This window comes from Fragaria vesca, linkage group LG3 (genome assembly GCF_000184155.1).
Source record: "Fragaria vesca subsp. vesca linkage group LG3, FraVesHawaii_1.0, whole genome shotgun sequence".
Taxonomy (NCBI): Eukaryota; Viridiplantae; Streptophyta; class Magnoliopsida; order Rosales; family Rosaceae; genus Fragaria; species Fragaria vesca.
The window spans coordinates 17,662,575-17,670,774 of NC_020493.1; positions in this window are offsets into that span (position 1 = coordinate 17,662,575).

Sequence of the window (8,200 nt, forward strand, 5' to 3'; positions counted from 1 at the left end):
CTCTCTCTCTCTCTCTCTCTCTCTCTCTCTCTATTCTCTCTAAGTCGCTCTCTGCTCAGCCGCTCACTGAGCCTCTATCTCCGCCGTCGATCTTCGCTGCCGGATCGAACGATCCGATTCTGTCGGAGGAGGGCGCCGCTCTCAGGGAATGGAGAAGTCCCAAACCTCGTCTCGAGCTGCGATGGAGCTCAGCGCTCCCTTCTGTCGTCCGGCCGTCTCTCGGAGTCCCATCGGTGGCCAGGGCTTCTTCTCGCCATCCTCGACGTCTTTGTTGTGTCAGATTTCATGGAGGAGCGCTGTTGAAAGAGAATCGGAGGAGAGAAGGTGACTGCCTCTCCGATCGGGTTTCTGATTCCGGTCACGGCGGCGAGCGTGACTGGTGTGGATAGCTTAGTCTCACCATCCCCGTTCTGTATGTGGTCTCGATTTCTTCAGAGGAGCTTCCATGACTGAGAATCGATTAATTGAAGCTCAAGCAGTTTTCCGGGGAGTTTATGTGTCTTCCGGCCATTGTCGAAGGCAATTGAGGTATGAACATCTTCTCTTCGAGCTCTACCTCTGTATATAATTGGAATTGAGTTTGGTGATGTTTGAGAGAATTTGGGTTTTAGGCAGAGGAGGACCGTCGTGAGTGACGTTGTTCACGGCGGCGGTGGGGGTTGAAGGAATTGGTTTCCGGCTTTGTTAGTATATTGAATTTGTATGACATAGTCAGTTTTGATTTTGGGATGAGATTGAAAAAGTTGGAGTTATGGGATTTTGGTAGTATTCAATTATTGTGCAGGGTGGTTTAATTAAGAATGGAGGAGTTGGGATTTTCTGGGTTTGGTTGAGCTTGGCAGTAGCATTGGAACAGAGTTAAGTTATTAGGGCAACTTCATCCGTGGTTCTATAACCCAGTCTTGGTTCTATATTAGCACCTCTTCATCTCCAACAGGAAGAAAAGAGTGGTTCTGGTCTTGGAAATATAAGACTAAGTCCTATTCTCAGTCTTAAATTTGAGACAATTCCAAGACCAAGACTCGGGACCACACGAAATTGTGATGGGCCAGTGTTGCCCCAGACGTGACGCGCTCGGATCGAAGGGGGAAGAAAACGCGTTTTGTCCTATTCGGTGGTGAAGAGAACGCGCTTCTTCTTGACTGGGAGAAGAAAATGCTGCAAACTGGGCCCCGCCAGAAGAGCATGTGGGCAAGTTGTCCCCTAGTTGCTGTTGGGGTCTTCCAAAATGAATGGGCTAGATTTCGTCTTGGTCTTCCAAATGAATGGGCAGATTTGACGAGATCATCGGTGGTCATTCAATGGCAATAAAACCAATTAAGGTCTTGATTCGATTTAATTAAAAGATCATGGCGTCCATCATAGTAATTTCATTTTTACCTCAAAATAGATTAAAAAAAAAAATACCACTAAGTCAGAAAAGTACGTGTATATACATATTTAAAACTTATATTTATTGATAAGAATAATTTAAAATTAGTGATAAAAATAAAATATGTAGTTTTATTTATTTAATAAGGTAAACATATTTTTAATATAATAATCATGGTAAACTAGCTTGTTTTAAAGTGAATATAGGACCTCATATAAGACTCATTGTTGGAGATGAAAAAATGAGTCTTATATAAATAGTGCAATAAGAGGTCTTAAAATGGTTATAGGACCCAATTATAGGACTTATGGTTGGAGTTGCCCTTATGTTGCTTAAATTCCAGAAACGGAGGGAGATGATGAACTGTATGTTGTTCTTTTCATTTTGGTATATGATAAAATGACTATTTTGCCCTTTTAAGTCAAAAGCTGGGCCCTTGTGTCGCGGACAACTCAGCGCATGACGTCATGATAAGGATGACAATTCAAAAATTGGACTAAACTGATGTGAAATAGAACTTCAAGGACCAACGTTATTAAAAAAAAAGATATGGGACCAAACTGATTAATGACCTAAAGTACGAGGGGGCAAACTGAATTTAATCCTAAAAAATATTAATAAAACAATTGAAAGGGTTTTGGGGCAGGCTTTTTAGGGCCGGGCCGGGTGGACTTTGATGGGCATGTAACGGGTCAGGCCGCGGGCCGAGACGAGGCTTTGAACCCTCCGCTCTAGCCCAGCCTCATGCCCTATGGGCCGGGCCGAGATGGGCTTTTTTATGGGCCAGGCTTTGGCCCTTCAGGCCGACGGGCCGCCCACGAGATTTTAGCCCCGCAGGCCAAATGATGACCCCTAGTCTAACATTACACGCTAGTGACTAGTGCATTTTCCTATGCTATTTCATAGAAGCTTCTTTCTTTTTTTCTCTTTCCTAGAACGCGCCTCACGCGGTTAACCTAGAATTTCGTTTTGTTCTCTCGTGCTCTTCTTCGGCTACAACGCATGATGCGTGCGGCCAGACAGAATGTCGGTGTTGTGGGTATATATTTGGCTGGCAGTTTACCTTGTCTTTCTTCTATACAAAAAACTTTGGTTGTTGCATCTAATGCTTCATTGTGGTAGATGGTCAGATCGGAGATGGGCTTGCAACGAGGTTGATGCAACTCCTCACGGAGGTTGGTGGTCTGTCGGACTCGGTGGTTCGACGAGTTGGATTGTCGGCGTGACAGGTTGGCTAGGGTTTCGCTAGTTCTTGATTCTTACATGGTTTCTGACTCTGATCTGGGTTCCTAGTGGGTGAGAGGTTAGAATTGGTGGAGCGACGTTACTACTGCAGTGGTGATGGTTTGGCGCTGCATGCTCGCGTTGGTGGTGGATGCCCCATCCCTAAGGCGTTGCTGGCCTGTGATAATGGTGGAGTTCGTCGGATCTTTACTGTGTTGCAGGCTCGCGAAGGTGGTGGTCGCCGAATAACTACGACGATGTAGGCCGGACTTGGTGATAGTCGTCGGAATTCATTGGCGTGCATATGGATACAACGGTGGAGCAGCGATAGCGACACATCAGTCGAAATTGACTAAGATGGGTGAGATCTAATCTGCTGATTGGGTCTGGATAGCGCCCAGATGGTTTTGGCCTCATGCTATCTAGATAGGCTTGGGCCTGGGCCTCATCCTGGTTTTGTGTTTTCGGCCCAGGTGAGGTACCTAGGTTAGTTGCTTGTTTTTTTTCCTATTGTCTTAAGTTCATTCGGGCTCCAGTTTTTGGGTCCAAGTCACCTTTATGGTGCTATTTTATCCCAATGTGGATTATACTTGCTCTGTCCAAATCGAGAGGACTCAGTTCCTCAAACCGATGTCAAACAATCACAACTTTTTTCAGATTTTTGGTCACCCAATACAAAAACAACCCATCAACTAACACTATTATCTGTCATGAGAGCTTGTGTGGTTGCACCCTTAAGTGCAATTACGCACTTATTAGATTATGGGTGCTCACACGTGGGTTCATCACCCCCCTAAAATTTTCTTTGGTTTTGGTTCTTTGGTATGGTTTTCGGTCTTTTCTCGTCAACCTCAGCTTCTTCAGGGTTTGGATGTCAATGGTGGTTTGTATGGTGTTGTTTTGAGATAGCACTTCCTCTGGCTTGTGGGTTTCTATATGATTTGTGTATTGAGATTCGTTTGGCATCAAATACTCAAGCATCAACGCTCCAATTTAGCACTCCTCACTTACTCACAGCTGCTGGCGTCGATGGTGACGACAATGCTAGCGTGCAAGGGTGGTGTGTGGTAGATTTGTTAGTATTGCATTTATGTATTTGGTTATTGGGTCATTGGTCTTTAATTAGTTTAGTGAGTTTTTGGTTTCCTTTACTTTTTCTAGTAGGTCTGTAAAATTGGCAGATATATGATGACCCATATACTACCCGGCCTAGGCTTTTCTAGCCGCACATATAAATGGGCAGGGCAGGGCGGACCCTATCAAAATATTGGAAGCCCATGCCTAGTCCGTGGGCGGGTGAAGTTTGGGCCAGAAAAACCAGCCCGTGGCCCAAACAATAAAAAAAAAAAATAAATTCAAAGTTATTTATCAACTTATTGAAAAAATGAGAGTAAAAGTATTTATATTCATTAAAAAAAATACTTTTAGAGTTAATTTTTGTAGCGTAAATGAAATTATAATAAATTTATTACAATAATCTAATATTTCTTAACTAATTCATTTATGTATAAACATTTATTTACCTTATTGGGCACGGCTGGGTTTGGCTGGCCCTAAGTTATTAATTATACCATATAGACAGGGCCAGGGGCCAACCCAGGGCTTCAGAAGTATTGTCCATTCCATGTCCGTTTTAAAATAGGGCGAGCAAAACTCACCAGTTGACTTGGGCTAGGCCAGCCCATAACCCAAAAAATTGGGTTAAGTCTAGTTTGATTGAGTTGAAGACTCAAAACTCTTTGTTATTTGTAGCTTTTCTACCTTGCATTTGTTGTCCATGTAATTTAGGCTTGTTTAAAGAATTATTCATCTCTCAACAAAAAAAAAAAAAAAAAAAATGCTATGCAAGAAACTACGCTCCAAATATCTTTGTCTTATACTTCATCTGCCAATATCGACTAACTAAACGTTGGGGAAATTCTGGAAGCATGCAGGGACCATAATAATGACACATAGGGAGCCCTTCTAGTCTTATACTTCATCTGCCAATATTGACTAACTAAACGTTGGGGAAATTCTGGAAGCATGCAGGGACCATAATAATGACACATAGGGAGCCCTTCTAGTGAGGACATTTAAGTTGAACACTTTTCGGTTTATCTCACCTTTTGATCTTATATCCATATTTTGACCGTTAAGTTTATAGATATTTATGAGTAGATTATTTCTCCAAATTTTTAGCTATATTGAAAATTGTTAAGGCATTCATAAGTGTGATTTATTAATTATGAACTTGAACGGTTCATATTTGACAGATTTGGTTCGTCCAATAATTTGATTTAGTTTGTTATCTTAACGACCACCAATTTGGCTGAAAATTTGTAGAAATGATCTACTTATATAAACCTAAAAACTGAACGGATGAGATGTCAAAATATGATCGAAAAATGGGTCTTTTAAACGATAAACCGAAAAGTCCTCAACTTAAGAGTCCTCACTAAAAGGGCTCTCATCACACATATATAGCTAATTTGAATCGGAATGGCTTCGTATGCAGTCATTGGGTCATTGCGGTCTGTCACAACGGGAAGTCCAATATTGTTCGAGAAGTTGTATGCGATAATTTAAATTGTATCACCGGAACATCAAATGATGATTCAGTTTCTACTTTCTAGTACTAATGTAGAACCCCGTGAGCCGTGAAAGATTACTCAAGTATATGTCCTTCGATTGTGGAATAACGACCTTGTTGATCTCTGTTTCTTTGTACGCTTCAATAACTCTGTCCAAGTGTCCAAGCTAGAGCACTTCTCAATCCAAAAGGAGTTCCAATTGCAAAAGACATTGAGCTACATTGATCATTTGAATGTGAAGAGAACTTTTAACTCGTGGCAGGATGAATCCTCAAGCAAAGCTTTACCTCTTTATCCACAATCATCATTACCCCTACCGCTAGCTCGGCCTTGAAGAAATCGGACACCACATGAGATAACAGCAACACCTCCGTTTTGGGTGAAGGGAGGGCAGCACTTGATGGGATGGAAGAAGGTAGTCGAGATGGTGGACGAAGGAAGAGATCAGCACCCTCGGACGAATAATGTACGTCGGATGCATTATTTCGTTATTTGATATATCCAAAAATATGTCCATTCAATTACATTGAACAATTAAATAAAAGATGTTCTACGCGCTCAGTATCATTTGATCTAGCGGTATAGTCTTTCCTTATTAAGTGAGAGGCTGTGAATTCGACTCACGAAAGACTAGTTGTACCCGATACAAAAAAAAAAAGAAAAAGTTTTACGCCTTTATCACTATGTCAGATTTTATATGAATTATTAGAAGATTTTTGACAGACTCTCTATATTTTTGACAGATTTTTGTCTTTCCTTAGTCATTTTAAAGGGCGAGTCTAGTCTTTTATATTAATTTTACTAGCTCCAGCAGACTAGTGAGTAACTAGTTAATTTAACTTTTAGGTATCTATAGCTAACAAGATGAGGCTCTCTATAATTTTTGTTAATTCAAAATATTCCTTTTAAGTCATTTTATATATTATTTAAACACATTTAAATTAATTTTTCTTTATTTAATCAATAATATAAATCACACGTTAGTTAAAATAGAGAGTATTGGTGTAGAGAGATTTCAAAAGTGGCTAGCCAAAATGAATTTTCAGCTATTTCAGCTAAAATTTGACTATAAAATGGCTAGCATTGCTAAAGATGCTTTTAAAGTATGAATTGAACACCAAATTCACCATAAGAAGCTTAGAAGTGGTGGTGAATTGGCCAAATGGGTGTTCATGATCTTTTATGCACAAATGTTTCCAAATAAAAAGCTTAGAAATGTGCTTACATATGGAACACTAATTTATGCAGTGGCAGTCAGAAGGAGAGGTGGGAAAACTTGGTGCAGCCATATAATTTTTCCGCCGAAAAGGCACTCAATATACTAGTGGCAGTTCCAGTGGTAATAGTGTAGATAGAAACCCTTGAGCTTGAGCTTTGTAATATAACTACGTCGTTCATCTATGTTTCCCTGCTGGGTTCATTAACTCTTTCGATCTTTACAAGCCAGAACAATTCCTTGGTTACACAAGGAAGATTCTACAGTTGCTGGTTGCAGCCGTCGAAAGTTTCTAAGTAACTGGAAGTTGGGTAATTCATTTCATTCCCAAACTTGAATTACTTGATAGGCTTTAGATGGGCTCCTATTGCTCGGAGTCCAGGGTCTTCAATCAGTCTGTTGACCGACTTACCATGAAATCCAACAATTTTATACCCTGGTTCTTGAATTGAGAAATTATTCTCAACCCCATCTCTTCCAAATGGACCGTAATTCCTTTTGTTGCTCTTGAAAGTGAGAGAGTTGATATTGGTCGAACCCAAAGTCTTGTCATAACGCCCATGAATTGAAGTCAAAAATTCTTCTGGATAATCAAGCACGACCGGCATTGCTTCTGATGCTTAGTGAAAGAATGCCAAGTATATAACTGATAACTAATTAAGCAAATTGTGACGCTTCTGGTACTCACCGAATCGAGGTCTACCATGCCTGTCGGACCAGAATGAATTCCCATCACCACAAACATATTCAGTTTGAATGCACAGGATCAATGTAAAATGTTTGAAAAAATGTATCACCACCAACTGCCTCACCGCCGAGTGCACCCCATCATCAAAATGTACCCATTCCTTGTCTGATCCATAAGGCCCAACTGAAATGTGTTTTTTCTCCACTTCTTCGGACATCTAGCAGCATACATAAATTCCAACACAAAATTAATTAGTTAGTAAACTCAATTGATAATATTCCATCGTGTTTAATTGTTATTGTTCATGCATCACCACATCCGGGACATGTAGCCTTGGTTCAAATTCTGCAATGTGTGGAATTTGAACTACTTTCCTGCGCATATCTTCCACAATTCGTTTGACAAGTTCTCTTTCAGACCTGAAAGAATGAAGGGTCCATACAGAAGATCATCACTCATTAGTTCATCAAACAAATAATAAATCCGAGAACAACGATATCTCTACATTGTCAATTAAGAATAAGATAGTTTCTCATGCTTACTGAAATTTATCTGCGTTCCACCCAGAGAGATTGCCCACTCTACTTAAAGCAACCCTCCACTCATTCACCTTCTGCAGGTCTTTTTTATACTTCTTCTCATGGATAGTGAATGATGCTTGAAAACTCCCTCGCTGATTTCGTACATCAGAGGGATCCACGGAATAAAAAAGTGGTAGAATTGTGTCTTTCCCTTTCATGCACCGAAAGATATGTTTGAGTTCATCCAAGCACCATGCAGAAGAAGCATAATTTGGTGAGAGGACAACGATGGCGAATCTTGATTCTTCGATTGCTTTCAAGAGACATGTTGAAATGGGGGCCCCTACTTCAAGCCGTATGTCATCCATGAATGTTCTGATTCCACTCCTGTTTTGCGGTTCATCGTATAGATGGGATACAACACCCTTGCGAGTGTCTTCACCCCTGAAACTCAAAAACACATCGTACTTCCAGGGGGAAACTGATGGCTCAGTTGAAGAACCAGACGCAGAGGTGGCACTTGGTATGCTCCAGTCCATTGAAACCACAAAAAGGAAAATAAGAAGATTCTACATAAACAAGAAATCAGAATCCAGCTCTGGGTAA